General features: G+C 39.8%; 1 pseudogene; it reads left to right on the top strand.

Annotated features, from left to right (window-relative positions):
- Nucleotides 1-1,933: 1,933 nt before the first annotated feature.
- On the top strand, nt 1,934-3,747 carry LOC120291642 (annotated as a pseudogene).
- The last annotated feature ends 13,159 nt before the right edge of the window (nt 3,748-16,906 follow it).

Below are 16,906 nucleotides of genomic sequence, written 5' to 3'. Positions count from 1 at the left end.
TTGCCGGCCCAGTAAGCGGGCGGCAGCCGGCGGCTTTGCGGGAACAGCGAAGGGAGCGCCAGCCGGCAAATCGAGACGACGTCGGTGCGAATGATGAGCGTGCAAACGTCCCTCACTCCGCGGTGGCACTGCGTTGCACCGCGGCAACCGGGCTTTGAGCGAGTGTGGACGGAGGCCGAGGAGGTTCAGCCGCCGCGGCTAGCGATGGCGGGAGGGAAGCAAAGAACGGCGTCGAACTCCGGTGATGCTGCTGGTCATGATTTAAGCGGCTTCCCCACTGGAATCAAAAGGGGGTTGAACGGCTTACGCGCAGAGCGAGACGCGTGGTGTCTTTGATCTCGGGTTGTCGTGCGTCGGCCAACGCCGCACTCCGGCGGCGAATGGGCGAGGTAACCAGCGAGCGGAGGTGAGTTCAGACCGCAGTGTCGACGCTCGAGCCGCGAGATTCGGTGGAGATCCATGACGGTGATGGCGCGGATAGCAGGATGATAGCGTCGTAAAGACTCCACAGCGCCAGCGTCTTGGCTGGAGCAGGAGCTGTCGGGGATGGTGGTAGGCAAACCGGGCAAACGAACGACTGTGGCGCGTCGGGGCCGTCACGGATCAGCACGGCTTCGTCGGGCTGGTAGAGCGGCTCGGCAACAGCGGGCGCCGCTGGGAACGAGCTGGAGAGGGAGCGGCGCGCGCAAATCGGGACGGCGTCCGGTTCATGATGAACAAGAACGTCCCCTCACCCCTACCGATTGTACTCTTGCGTTCCGCCGCGGCCATCGGGCTTTTGAGCGTGCGTGGACGGAGAGCCGAGGAGGTCGGCAGCCTACCCCGGGCGAGCGATGGCTTGAGGGAAGCAAGAACGGCGGCTGAACCGGGTGATGCTCTTGGGTCGCGGAGCGGCTGCTTTCTTGGAAAAGGGGGTTGAACAGCTTCGCGGCGAGACGCGATGGTGTCTTATGATCTCGGGTTGCCGCGGCGTCGCAACGTCGGGCTCCGGCGGCGAATGGGCAGGTGACGAGCGACGGAGGTGCCCGAATCTGCCCAGTGTCGTCGCCGAGCTGCGAGATCTCGTGTAGATCTAGTGGAGATCCGCAGCGGTGATGGCGCGGTGAGCGAGAGGATGGCGTCGTAGGGGCTCACACGCGGCGTCCGGGCGTCGGGCAGAGCGCCGGGGACGGTGGTGGCAACCGGCGACGAACGGACGGGGGCAGCGTCGGGGTCGTCACGGATCAGCACGGCGGCGTCAAGTTGGTAGAGCGGCTCGGCAACAGCGGGGGCGGGGAACGAGCGGAGAGGGAGCTCATGGCCGGGCGACCGTCGGGACGACGTCGGTTACGAATGATGAACGAACGCCCCTCACCCCCGTTATTGTACTTTGTGTCTTTTTTCTTCTTCACTTTTTCTTTTTTTGTTTTTCTTCCTTGATCGACCAAAAGAAACCTAGCCCCCCTCTTCATCGTACGTGGCTCCTTAAGCAAATAAAGATGTGATCTTCGTGAAATATTTCATCCAATATTTCATCCACTTTTCAATATACACGAAATTTTCTTATAATCTCCCCGATTATAAAAATCATCTTATTTCCTTATTTCCTAAATATTTTTTACTGATTTTTTTAAAGTTAAGATTATAACCCAATTTTCTTAAATTCCAAAAAACCTTCATTTCAAATCTCAATTTCAGAAAACAGCTCAGGGCCAATTTGCACTTTTCATGGGTTTAGTCCGACCTGTTAATTCAAAACTCAAAACCACTAATTTGACCCATCCGCCACCGGTCCAGTAAATAAATGTAAAAAATGCAAATTAAAAATAAATGCACCTAAATCTATATGCTATGTAATTAATTTATTTTATGGATAAAATTAACTCCTAATTTTTTAATGTGATAAATGACTAAATGAGTGCAAAAGAATTTAGGTGTCAATACTACCATATAAATGTCATTGCAGCAGCTAACAACTGTTAAGGTTAGCAATGTCTCCCCTAGGAGCAACAGAGAGGAGTTCTTCTCATTTTCCGGTGATATTGCATATGTTGAGATGCACAAGAAGTTGAGTCTACCTTTTGCTCGCTCAATCATTTGGTTTCACAGCGACATTTCTTATGTTTTTCTTCTTCTAATTACACGAGTGACACTGAGCGGTCTCAAGTTGCATATGTCACGTTCAAGGATGCTCAGGAGCAGGGACTGCCATCATGCTTTCGGTAGTACAGTTCATCATACTCGCGTCATTTCATTTTTGGCCTTCCAATATCCCATACTTTCTACAGTGGCTAGCTATTCATTAAGTCTTTCTACATGCGCAAAGTCACTACTTTGGGAGAAAGGAAAAATCCGTATACTATGGAAAGTATTTAATTAGCTAATTATCATTAAGAATTTATGTCTAGGATTGTTGCAGCAACGAAGTGATGCTCTTGAGGCTTTCCTGAGCTATTGTTTGTTTCTTTTGTTTGGTTTTGCTTGTCCTTGTAATAGTGCTTGTGATTGATCAGCTGATGCATTTGAGACGGTAATCACCTGTAGACCTTGTAGTATAATCTATCTTGCATGATGAACTAAAATCCTTGTGGCTAACAGAAGGGACAATATTTAGAATGGATTCATCACACTAGGGGCTTCAATTTACTCTGGCCGAACATATATGTTGGTAACGTGGTTAGTTCTTGTCCTATAATGTCCTTCATCATTAGCCCTTGGTCACCATTTTTTTTCATGGGCATATTTATGAATTTGCATGAAGAGAAATCTCCGTCTCTATGGTCTTTCTTATATGTAACATTTGGATTCTTTTTGCCTAGTAGTCATATTTCATTAGTTAACAAGACAGATATGACAGTTGGAAATTAAATCATCTACTTGTTATTTATGCATCGTGACAGCAAGGTTTACTTTGAACTCCTTTGAATGTCAGGGTGCAACTATCGTTGATATGTCTGTCAGCATTGCTCTCTTCCGGATTACAAGCTGCCTGCTGATGCTAGGCACCACCAGTAAAAAGTCCTGAGTCTCCTGACTCCTGTCGCATAATATTTTCTACTAAGCTACAAATTTAGGACCATAATGAACCTGATTATTGCTCTTCTTGCAGGTAACTGAAAACAAAAGTCCATCTGGTGGTGACTCCGCTGCGAAAAGCAGAGGATGTAGTTACCAGCATGCTGGCTAAGGGCTTCATATTGGCAAAGATGGAGTGAACAAAGCCAAGTCCCTTGATGAGAAGCATCAGTTGACATCGACCGCCTCATCAAAAGTCACTTCAATAAGAAAGATTGGGCTGACCGAGAAAATCAGTGTGGGTACTGCAGTTGTGGGCGGCAAGGTCAGGGAAGTGGATCGAAAATTTCAAGTTTCGGAGAAAACCAGAGGGTCAGCATTTGTGGCAGCCGAGCAAAAAGTTAGCAGTTCTTGATCAGCCATTATGAAGAACCGCTATGTGTTCACCGGGGGCATCGTGGGTAACAGGCGCTTTTAACAAGTTGCGAAGGCAGCTGGGAAGTCGGCCAGAAGACAAAGGAGAAAGTGGGAATGGCCGAAGAGGAACAGAAGAGAAAGTAGTGGATGACTTTGCTCAGATTCATTTATCCGAGTCTCCAAAGGCTACTGCTTTCTGAGCCGAAGCCATCGAAGCACGAGCCTGTTCAAGGTCTGATTCTGTGATCTGGTTCTGTATTGAACATTGTGTATCATTTCAGATACTCTCAGTTACTTGTCTGCTGTTGACCACCAGAACAGTGGTGCTTCATTATAGTCGTCATATATCGTTGCTTACAGACACTTATCTTCCTTTACCCCTCCCACCTCAAAGGATTTTTCCTATGTATGCAAAATCTTTCTGCTGGAAACCTTCCTGATCCTTGATTTAAAATGGCCTCAATTGTGGTCGGACCTCCATTCCGAGAAACTCAGAACGACTTGGTGAAAGGAATGTTCATCACTTTACGATGAAGCGTAGGGTGAGTTCTGCCTGAGCTTCTATTCTGAGAATCAGATTCTTAATTCTGCCAATCTTAAAAAAGGTTTTGAAGAAGTCAATGAGTTCCGGTTGCTTGCTCTGTTCCCATGTGATTCCTTGTACAAGCTGTACGCCCCTTTCAGGGAACACGTTTCATTAATCCGCACGACATGTGGGCTTCATGTTAATGTAACTTGGACTACAAGCTCTGTCGTCTTTTTCCAAGTACCTTGACATGGCTGAATACTCCATATCCTAGAATTCACGAGTCCAATTAATTTTTAAAACACCGACCAAGTAAAATACACAGACGTGAGGCACATGTATGAAGCATCATACTCTTAATTTATTTCTCAAGTCGTGTGTAGCACGTCACTAAAGTACCAATTCATCGAAATCAGGAGATGCCTGAAGGGCCAAACAAGCAAAGGGATTTTCTTTTCTTTTGATAAATCGTACGTGGAGTACCAATTCATCAAATCGAGGTTGGTCAATGTAATTTTCCTGTACTTATAGTCGCTTCTTTGAAAAAAAGGGTGACCGCTGAAGCGTAAGCCCCGTTCGGTTTGCCCATACGATGATGTAAGGGCCTAGTGAATGACTGTGACGGTCGGCCAATGCCAACTTCGGGCCAGAGTCTACTGAGGCTCCGCACGCGTCTCAGCCTAGAACTCCGGTTCGCAAAAGTCGCTTCTCATCTTCGAGACTGCATCTCTGCAGATCACGGCCTGGGACTTTCCTGAGCCCAAATCCCAGCGCAAAGCTAGGCCAGGGCCCATTCACTACATTCAGTGGGCGCGTCCAATTGCCTCCTTGGACTACGATACTTAACGAGAATATTTGGTTGTGCGTCCCGATGTGGGACAAGAATTCAAAAATCCCAAAATACCCAATCAGAGGCTGAATAGGATACAAAACTTGAGTACGGGGAATCATCTTTGATATAAAGAAAGAGGGAAAGAAGATAATAGTGTTGGTTGGGGCTGATAATGATAAGAGCGATAGCCGATGATGGAAATGGTAAAGATGGTATCAAATCTTCCTGCACACGGTGGTGATTAGAAGAAGAGAAAAAAAAAAGCTTTGATATCACCATGTGTCTTCACACCATTAAATCAAAAAAGGAATCAACGCTCTAAAGAGGAAATCGTGTACCCTCTTCACATGTAGGTTGTGTTTAACAGTGGGGATAAAATTTCTGATATAATAAAATTTATCCCTATCTACGTTTGTTGTTTAGTGTTTGCTCAAGATAAGATAAAGTCAAATATGAAAGGGGATATAGATCATATAAAATTATTTCATAAGGATGTGAGATAAAGGTAGATAGAATTTTAAAGATCCATAATAGGAAAGTTATTTTTATCGAATAACAATCTTCTCAAATTAACAAAATTAAAATTATATTTCCATATAAATAATAGTTGAATTCTAATATAAGAAAATTCAAAATAACAAAAAATGACAATTTAGTTATTTTAATTTAATCTGATTTTTATTTATATATTCGAATTTAATTCTATTTCATCATATAAATTCAATATATTTATATTTATTACATATTTTAATTCTATTTTAGGTATCTTAGTATAGAATACTATTTAATAAAATTTTATTATTAGAGAATGATAGAAGGAAGAAAGAAATAAAAAATAAATTAATTTTAAAAAGGAAAAAAAATAAAAAATAAAATAAAATAAAGTAGGTAAGCATGTTACGGAAGATTTTTACAATATCCATTTATAAAATTTTTGTTTCACTTATATTAATATGCATTTTATACTAAATAATATGTATCTTTATTATGTGAATATATCCGATTTTTACACATTACACACCAAACAATAGTTAGAATATAACAAAAAATCCTTGGATTTTATATTCTATCTTATTTAGTCCTATCTTTTGTCACAAACTGATGACCAAATGCAAACCCTAGATTATTCAAGTGTTTAAGCATATATATGAAAAGTTCAAAGTCAAAGGGAGACTTATGAGGTATGATGTAGATCATGCTTGTAAAAAGACAAGAATGGGGCCTTTAACTGTCTAGCTCTTGATCCAGTTGAGAATATTGGTGGAGAATGTACGAATGTTGCTCTTTCTAGTTCAGAAATTTGGTGATTGAAGGCGTAGGTTATGAAATTGGAGATGGAGGAAAGTTGTTTTTGAATCAATATCCACTATCTGAGATTAAAAGAAACGAACAATTCCAAAAGAGCAAGCTAGGCAAACACGGTTTGGGTTCAATGTAAGTGATTCTTGAGTTGGGTTACATTTTACTGTATTATTATTCTTAACTCAGAGAATGCTCTAATCAGCCATGTCGCTGGTCCCAAGCCTTCCTTCGAGACAAAGGTCTCAATTGCTTGATCGAAGCTTTGTAAGGGGTGTGCTTCGTGCTCCACACTCGCGGGACCCCATCTCCTACAACAATTGTTCAACAATCTGATCATGGAAATCACGAACAACCTCTCAATTCCAATGATGGCTAGGACTCGCATTGAGGCAGACGCATTAGGATGGTCGATTACCCCTCCATCAATGAGAACGACCTTGCCAACGAGGAGCTAAACAACCATGCGTTCAAAATTCCCCTTGTGTTGCTATTGCCATAACCTCTACGTCGTAATTAGGATTCAAGGGGAGAAGTCAAGGTCCGTGATACTACTAAGGCCATGAAAAATATGAGGCCAGTGTTGCATGATGTTAGTATTATGATATCTATAAAGATTTTGTGAAATCGGTACCAATTATTCTAAAAAGAAAGAAAAAGGGTACAATATAGATTATGTCCGTTGAGAGTTTAAGAATTTGGGTGATTTGAATTTTTAATGTTTATTTTAAACAATGGAGTCCTTTAGTTTTCTGAATAAGTTTTTGTTGTATGCAATTAAATCCTCTAATTTTCCTATTTATTTAATCAAGTGTTAATATACCCATTGTAATTAATTCTCTTTTTTTTTTTTTTTTTTGCATATTCATTAATCGACAATTTAGCTAGTAAATGATTTGATTGTACGAATCAAAGAAAGTTAGAGGAATTATTTGTTAGACGACTTAAGATTGGACAAAATAAAAGAATTTGACAATCAAACCGCATAAGTCGCCCGCATGGTAACGTTTCAATTTTATGTTTTTTTTTTTAGTTCACTAGAATAAAAAAGGAACAAAAATCCATTTGATAACGTCAATTAATATTTTCATTCCATTTGGAATAGAAATGTGGCTAAGGGATAAATTTGGAATAGAAATAAAATTTAAAAAATGATTTTTTATTTTGGGAAAATTTCTAGAAACAAGTCATTTTTTTCCTTTTCTTCTTATTCTTCCTCTTCTAATCGGTCTGTGGAGACTTGCCACTTGTCGTCGGGTCACCACTCGGCTCCGAGTGGGTGAGGAGAAAGAAGAGAAAAAAAATGAAGAAAAGAAAAAAGAAAAATCTAAACAAATTATTAAAAAATTAAAAAGAAATATTACGGCATAAAAAAATTTGTGCATTGTGCCAAATGTAATTTTATTCTTTTTCTATTTTAAGAATAAAATTGTGTAGTTACTAAACAAACCATTAAATGCTAAAAACTTGAAAAGGATCAAGAACTCTACACAATCCAAGGAAGAAATAAAAAGAAAGAAACCCAATCCGAACCTGAATACGATGATAAGAACAAAAATCCACTGAAAGAAATTAAAAAGAAAGAGAACTTGAGCGTGTGGAATTCATGGTGAAAAAGAAAGGAAAAGAAGACAGCGTGTCCGTAACAATAATCGATGACGACGACGGTGGAATTCAATCATTAGACTTCAAATTAAATAATGAAAATTTAGTACTTACGAGCAAAGTATTCTACGGTCAGCAAAAATGCTGCTCTTCTGGTAGTTTATATATATATATACACACACATATAAAGGAAACTCAAATAATTTTATATTTATTATATAGATATCGATTAAGTCTTACATTTTTCTTTAATTCACCAATTTAATTATAAATATTTGTGCAAAGTTCCTACATAGTCTTTTTATTTATTTATTTATTTATTAATATTACCACATTAGATAACTGATTTTGATTGGACCCTCACGTTGGTTTCCCGCAAAATATAGGGGCTATGCTTTTTCCTAACTTTGCACTTGTCATTTTACTTTAAGAATTCTACTATTTCTCTTTAATCTAACTTGTGTTTTGAGTAGAAGGAAATTCAATTGGGATATGTTTGTAAAGTCCTAAAACTTCGTCGAAAAGTGTAATTAGTCTTAAAACTTACAAAAAGTGCATCAAGCCCTAAAAATCAAGTTGGTTCAATTAGTGTAAATTTAACATCGTCCAAGAAAGTTAATGGAATTGCGAGCGTGACGCCGGCGTCATATTTTTAAATGAATTTTTATTTTCTATATGGCTTTTTAAAATTATTTTTTTATTCAAAATCTTTAAAAATTAGATTAAAAACTAAGGAAAAGCTAAATTTATTAAAAAAATAAAACTGTTAAAAAAAAGGCACCGGAGCTTCCACCGTTGCCCATCGCAGGGGCCGACGATGGCTGCCGGAGGTTGGGCGGGGTAGCCGGCCCGCCGGCCTCAGTGAGTGGCGACCCTGCTGACATCGGGCAAGGACGCCGAATCTCGGGCACGCCGGCCCTTGCGGGGGCTGGTGACCATTGCCCGCCCCGGGCGAGGCCGCCCGGTCCTCGCCCGAGGTCGGCGATGCTTGCCTAGATCCGGGCGAGCAAGCGTGCGTTCGGCGAGGCCTTTGTCGGACAGGTCGAGGGGGAGGAGCAATCCAGCTCGACGAGCCAGTCAATGAGGAGGATGAGGAGGAGCTCGAGGCCATCACCCGCTCCACCCGCCTCGCGGCAGGACGATGCCGCCCCCACTTGCTGAGCGACGACGCCGACTAGAATGGCGAGGCCGAGGAGAGGACTATGAGGTTCGGTGCTCCACCCGGCTTGTTGGAGTTGCGGCTGCTCCTCCCCCTCGGACCTCCCGACAAGGCCTAAATCGGACGACGCCCTACTCGCCCTAGGGCGGGCGATGGTCGCCGAGCCCCGCCAGGTCGGACGTGCCCCAGGCATCCTCGCACCCGGCGGGGGTGGCCGCTCACTTGGGCCGGCGAGGCCTTGCCCCGAGGGGCTGACCACCCCGCCTAAGGTCCGCAACCGTCACCGGCCGTCGGCAATAGGTGGTAGCGAAGCTCCATCCTTTTTTTTTTTTTGAACAGTTTTATTTTTTAAAATAAATTTAGCTTTTCCTTTTGAGTTTAATCTAATTTTTAAAAATTTTGAATAATTTTTTTAAAAAAGCCATATAAAAAATAAAAAAATTCATTTAAAAATGTGACGTCGTGCTGGCGTTAGCAATTGGTTAACTTTGGACGGTGTTAAATTTAGAACTCAATTGAACCAACTTGACAAGTTTTAGGACTTGATTACACTTTTGTAAGTTTTGCTGACTCAATTATACTTTCTAACAAGTTTTAGGCTGAATATATCCCAATTCATCTAAATGTCATTAATTATGAAATCTTTTCATCTCTCATTTTCTCCTATAGGTAAAAAGGTTTAAGATGACAACCAAAGAAGGCAAGGAAGAATTACAATAATACAGAATTTAAACTAACCGACTTGAGCTAATCAACGTTCCAATCAAGCCTTGAATTCCAGTGGATGGAATGACTATTTGTCTTAGAAAGTGCAGCACTTATGTAATGCTATGGCACAAAGTGCGGCTAATTATCATGCAAATGTTATCACAAATTAACCACAACACAAAAACAATCCAAGATCGTGTCTTACATCCATGGGCGACATTGAAGTGGATAAAATAAGAAGTTATTCAATTCTCCGGACAGATTTCCATAATTAGGTGCCCCGCACCTTTAAATCCCAGTATGCCGACCTTGCTTCCTTTAGCTCTATCTTATAAAAATATTTCTTTCCCACGAGCTGTGTAAATCTCCATTGCCATTTCCCCAAAAGGGCTTTGATTAAACGATGCAAACTTTATGAGTCTCCGCAATCCAATCCTCCCAATAAGAACTGATTTTGGAGTTTTCCATTAGAGAGAAATGACATGATTTTATGAAAGAGTTCTGGAATTTTGCTAATCCGTAACAGATAGGTTTTGGGTCTCCTTTTTGGTTCTTGTTCCAAGAACAAGCATACCTAGGAGCCTGTTTTTGATAAGTGATTATCTGGTTGGAAAAGTTCTTCCCTCTCCAAAGCAGAGAGGTCTTTTTGAAAGCACTATTCCCAATCTTCCTATTTATTTCATTTCTTCTTTTCTAATCCCTTCCTCGGTGGCTAAAAAGGTTGGATGCCATTCAGAATGAATTTTCATGGGATGATATTAAGGAGGCTCACAAGTTCAACTTAGTGGATCGGAAAGCAATCAGATGACCTTTTTGAAATGGCAGTTTAGTCATCAAGTACTTGTTAATCAACATGGCTTTTCTTGGCAAATTGCATTGGCGGTTCAGTGTTGCAAATGAACATCTTCGAAGAAAAATAGTAGTTGCAAACTTTGGCCTTGAAAAGGCAGGTTGAATCAGTGCGGATAGGGGAGCTTTACACAGACTAATGTACGAAGGAAGATTAGAGAATGTCGAAGCAAGTTTTTTCTCATGGAAATAGGACACAGGACGTTTGGCGTGGGGACACAACTTTGGAAGATCAGTTCCTAGATGTCTTTGACATCACCAGAACATGGAGGCTTTGCTACCAGATTGTTATTGTTTAAACGATGATATGGTCATTATTGATTTTTTTTAAGGCAAGCCCAAGTTTGGGTTTTGAAATGGGTTTATTTATTTATTTATTTAAGTGTTTTGTGCAATTCGAAGATTTCTACTGCTTCTGGGGATACTTTGGCGGAGAACGGTGGAAGAGGCAGAAACATTTCTACAAAATTTTACTAAAAGCTGCTAGATAGGGAGGGCTTTCATGGTAAATTGGATTTTCTTTTGAAAAACGATTTGGAAAGTGAAAATTCCAAAAGAGTTTTCTTTTTTTTTGCTCAAAAAAGATAACCTGCAACAAAGTAGCAAAGTATTGTTTAATTAGTGTTTCATCTGCGAAAAGGAGGTAGAGAAACATCTCCTCCTTTATTGTTCTTGATGAGACGGGTTTCGACAGCCTTCCTCTGCTTTGCATCGGGTTATCTTGGGTTATGGGAAGTTCTATTGAGCAAAAAATTTGGAGGCTTGGCAAGGCATTCACTTACAGCACAATAAGAAAGACAATTACCTCAACTCCTCTTTCCACTTTTTGGTTGATTGGGAGGAGCGGAACAAGAGAGCTTTTTGATGGAGTGGAAACTTGCTTAGGATGTAAATGTCTTGGTCAATATAATTGATGATTCGTCTTGTTATGGAGCTCCTGTCCAGTTCCTTTGGAGGATAGATCTATAAGAATTCACCTATCTCAATAACCAAAAAACCTGGCTCAAATTTGAGAACTGCTTTATATACGCCGTTAGTGATTTGAACTCTTTCTCTATACGGGTTGCACCCAGTTGTTAGCCTATGGTCTATCCTCTTACCTATGAAAAAAAAAATGATGAAGTGAGGTCTTGGTTTCTTTGGTAAGAGCATGCCTGCAATCCTAATATTAGAAGCAACTTGAAAATCGAGGACTGTATTACCAAAATCAAGTCCTTATGATCAAAAGCTTGAGGATTCATGATTCCTTTTATATGCGTGATTTCCTTTCTTATGTCTACATTAAAGAGAGAGTAGGGCACTCTATGTTTAATTAGATTCTCATGGAAACTCTTCTTTATTTTGTTCAGAACTAGGTTTTTATCAAATCAAGTATTTTATTTTGCTCGAACTTATAATATCCTCATTTTAATGCATAATATATATAAGGTCTCTGCTGGAAGGAAATTTGAGGAAGGAAAGCAAAATGCTGCAAAGGAAGAACAATCTGGAAAGATCTCAAAAGAGGCAGAAGACTCCATCACTATTGAGACCTATTAGTTCGGTTAGACATATTTCTTCTAAATTTCTTTTATTCAATTTCAAAGTGAATGATCCACATATTACAGGTCATATGCATATGAAATGACCTTTATGCTCTTCTTGATACAGGCCCGTCCAGATTGCAAAGTAAGTCTTTTTGCTTTTTATAAAATTGTTATCCACTTATCTTAGAGGACATTGTAATGGTTTTTGCATCCTCTAGGAACCACATTAGTCGAATGCGTTTATTTATAATAGAATAGAAAACAAATCATCATTGGTTTCCATTTCCCAAAGTTTGAGTTGTGGCTTGCATTAGTAGTCTGAAATATCAACGGCACTTTTTGTTATCTAGATCCAAATATTCCTTTTGAGCATCAATGAACATGTGGATGCAATGCAAGTTCAATGATGTAGTATGCTATATACTTGATACGGAACTTTTGTCATGATGTCAACCTATTTTATCTCTCATTTTGTGATCCTAAACTTTGTGAAGAAGGAAGTTGTCATTGACATTCTTTTTGTGAATAGGTTTGAATAAGCTTCCACCTGAGTATCCTTAAAGTGGTTGAGTGTGTGTTTTATGTCCAAACTTATAGATCAAAACATTTAGCATCTTAACACTGTGTTATATTGAGCATATGCAATCTTACTGCTGACCAATATAGCGTGACCGAACTGGATACACTTTTTCCATTGCATCATCACACTTCTATGTCAATTGTCACATCTCGATCAATACATTATCATTTGCCAAAATGAAGCGAAGGTATCTAGTTTGCTTGTTGTTGTTGTTTCTTGATCCTTGGTTTGTACTGAAGCTTTGTTACTACCCTCTTCCTCCCAAATATACAATTTAGTTTCTTCTTCATATATAGATAAAACTTTCATCTTCCGGTATGTCCCGTACTTTGAGCTTTGGAGTTAGTCCCTCAATTCTATCAAAGCCATGTCATTTGCAGAAAAACATAAACTTAGGGACACCAATTCAACAGTGTTGACTTAGGTCATTTGTTGTTCCTCTCTTGTAATTTTTGGTTTCTCCTTTTGTTATCTTTTCCTTTTAAAAAGCATGACTCTGTTCTATAGGTGAACAGTCCCCCACTTGAAATTGAAGACAAACGATGCCCATTTTGCACTATCCCTTAGACTTGACTGAGTTAAACAAGGATAGTAATACTTCAAATTGCTTTCAAAGCAACAACAAATATTCGCATGTAGACTTAGCTACAGTTCACTTGACAATTGACAATGATATTTCATGCAAACTCCTACTAGATGCCATAAACTATTGAGGAATATTATGTCTATGGTATTGGTAGCTATAGAGGCATATCTTTGTAGATAATCACCTAGTGTATATTATTAACAAAGATGAGGTGCTCCGAGACATCCCTAACCAATGAGTCTCATTTTTCTCTCTTTCTTTTATGTTTCACATGAACAAATTGTTCTTCCTATCCATCTTGCATTTGGCTACCAATCTAGCTCAAATATATGTTCTCCATGTCTTGAAGACCTTTGTAGCTTATGTGATATGGTCAAATCACATCTTTCGGATCAAAGCTAAGTTTAAACCAGCTTATAAGGCCTTGTTTGTAACCTTCCTAATAGTAATTGATTTTGATTTTTGTTTCCGGGAGCCGGTTGGGAAACGAGAATCATGTTTGGTAAAATTTTTGTTCCCAAGAACAGATTTGAGTAGAATCAAGAATAAAAAATGATTCTTGTCCCGGGAACAAATCTAATAATCAAGTCTTCTTCTCTTTTCTTCTCTTCATCTACCGCCATCACGCGCTTGCCATCCGTTGGTCGCCGGCAAGCTGGTCCGGCGAGCTTGCTGGGAGGCTCACCGAACTAGGGTGAGGTTCAATGAGGTGGGCCTCGCCCGGCCTCGACGAGCGGCCTCGTAGAGGCCGACGCGACGCTCGGTGAAGTCACCGGCCACTTGAAGAAGAAGAAGAAGAAGAAGAAGAAGAAGAAGAAGAGTAGGAGAAAAAGGAAAAAAGAAAAAAAAAGGAAAAAGTAAAAAAAAAAATATTTAAAAATTAAAATAAATTGATTTGGAATAGAATCAATGAACACGGTACCAAACACAATTCTATTCCAACATCAGAAATTTTAGACAGGTTATCAAACGATTAAAATGCTTAGAAATTGTTCCTAAGAACATAATAAAAAAGAATCATTTCTTATCGGTCTATTCCCGGAAACATAATTGTTACCAAATATGCCCTAAAAGGAAGTATTTTTCCCTTTGTCTTATTAGAATGTAATTACATCAATAGAAAAACAAAGTTATGATAATGAGAATTATGATCTAAAAGATGGGTGAGTTCTTCTTTGGGGTGTTGATTGACAAAGTAGGTGAGTTACTAACGGTAGGCAATTGGTCATTTGCTTTAACATATATAATAAATAGTTTGCTAAGCACATAATTTGTAACATCCTCGATTCCGACCTTGTAAGGATCGGCCATAAGGTCCAAAAAGGATTGATCATGGGCCATTGGCCATGGATTGATCAATTTGATCGGGATGCAAGGAATCACGGATCGGTCATGGGCCGACCGGCCGATCGATCGATCGACAAACCTGGTCACGAGTGGTCAAGGTGTCGGCCGTGAATTTCCACTAACCATACTAATAGGACAGGATCACCAGCTCATAAGATGACTTTTTGATCACGACGGTGGTCATGGATGATCTTGAATCGGCAGATGGTCATGATCGGTCATAGTGCCCGGTCGCGGTGATTCGCCGCCATGTACCGATACACGGACGATCCGATGCAATCAAATATGATCGTCTTCCTACCAAAAATGCATCATTCCTTATTTAATTCTTAGTGATCAAAGGAATCTTGAATTGGTGATGTCCGATTGTGGATCTGCATTACACCAACCATGAGCCATACGGATGGATTGGGTGTCGATCGGAATAAGCTCGGGGATAGACTTGGCTATTCCGTCACTAATTCTAATATCCATGAGTGTCTTGGCTTAGTGCTAGATCATGAGTAGCCTTAGATTGGCCTTGAACCGACCGAAGGACAACCGGCCCTTTAGGCTAAATCCAACTATCCAAGAAATGGTTCGGGCAAGCATGGGGTGTGATGGCCGAACCTCAGTGTACGTGATTCGATTTTCCAAGGTGTACCTAATGATCCCTTTCCAATTCGGAATTAACTTAGACGATGAAATTTTTCTAGACCGCCTTCTTAATGAAGAAAAGAACAAAGAGAAAAAAACTCTAGAACACCCTAGCTTCTTCATGAAGGAGGTTGACTTATCATTCCACTTAGTTCTTTACGATATGGTCATGATTACCAAAGATTTACTTTGGGGATTAAGCAATGTATCCAAGCGAAGTGTTTCCAATAAAATAGGACACATTGAAACTAGTATGGCTATCTATAGCTAGATGCCACCATACCTTTTAGAGTTCCACCTATCCATAATGAGTTGTCTCCTTAATAATGAGTTAAGTGCTAATGTAGTCCAATGAAATGGAGACAAGCAAAGCTCTTAAAATGATGACACTAAGTCATTAGATCTCCACCTCATAAGCCTAGGTGTCCACTCGAAGATTTGTAATGATGGCTTGAGATTTTCCTTGGAGAATAAGTTGGTGACTCGTAAGTTTAGGTATCCTCTAGAATCTTAGGTTATGATGAGCCAAAAAGGATAACCTTGGTGAACAAGACAAAGCTAATCAATCAAGAGAAGACATTAGGCATCAAAGGGGCTTATGTGTCCCCTAGGGCCATAGGCACATCATAAGCCTAAAGTGAGCATTGGAGGGTTCTTATTGACTTCTTCTTCTTCCACTTTTTTTTTTTTTTTAAATAATTTTTTTTTTTTTAATTTAACATTTAAGATAAACGAGTCGAAAATTAAAAAAAATGTGAAATAAAATATGTTAAGCTGCTCATATTTACATCATAATATAATAAAATAGTTTTTATTGAGAATTTCGCAAATTAATCTATTATTGAGTAGTAGCACCGGTGAAAGTGGAAAATGATTCCTTCGACTCCTTTAAGAAAGTTATAAATATTGTTAGGATTGTGAGCTGTGTCAGAAAAATTCCACATCTGAGAATTGATGTGGTGTATGACAATTAATATATTTTAATTGACCCATAATTCATTGTTTTGAAGGTGAATCTAATTGGATCTATTTGACAGGCTTAAACTTGGCATTCTCCTTAGGTGAAGGTATCGAGCTCAGTACTTTAATCACCCGAACATGACTCTTTGCGGCAAAGTTCAATCATTGGCGTTTACATGTATAAAAGAATTAGGGTGAATACATGAATATGATCCGAACCACACATGCCTATTGATGGTATCGGCATTTATACATGATGGGCTTAAACTTGGCATTCTCTCTGGGTAAAGGTATTGGGTTCGGTATTTTAATCACCCAGACATGACTCTTTGTAGCAAAGTTTAGCCATCAGCATTTACATGTATGAAAGAATTGGGGCAAATGCATGAATCTGATCCCAACAACAAGTGCTTGTTGACCGCATAAAAAAAAAAAGATTCCTGGCCCTACACAACTGGGCGCTCTTAAAGTAAGGTGAACGATATTGAACTTTGACTGACTGAAAAGAAGGTGAGATAATTACATAAGGATACTCTTTTGATTAGGTCTTGCATTGAAATTGATTGAAATTAGAGATTCTTAAGAATTGCTTTGAAATTCATCCTAGGATGTTAATACTTTCCGTGGTGTGGAGATTCTAATTCCGTCGCCAACTCAAGTAGCTTTCTTTCAGAATTGCAGCCGAGCAAGACTATCTAATAATATTCCATATATAAGGAAATTGGAAGAGCCAAAAAGGAATGTTGAGCCCAAAAAAGAAGAAGATGTGATTGAGTCAAGGGGTGTTTATTAAGTCCGTTTGTTTCGAGTGATCGCATAACATATTTTTTTACTCATTTATGTTTTGACTATTATATACAATCAAGCAAACGAGAGAGAGAG

The sequence above is a fragment of the Eucalyptus grandis genome, chromosome 3 (genome assembly GCF_016545825.1).
Source record: "Eucalyptus grandis isolate ANBG69807.140 chromosome 3, ASM1654582v1, whole genome shotgun sequence".
Taxonomy (NCBI): domain Eukaryota; kingdom Viridiplantae; phylum Streptophyta; class Magnoliopsida; order Myrtales; family Myrtaceae; genus Eucalyptus; species Eucalyptus grandis.
Note: the sequence above shows the minus strand (reverse complement) of the source record. Positions and strands in the feature narration are given on the sequence as shown.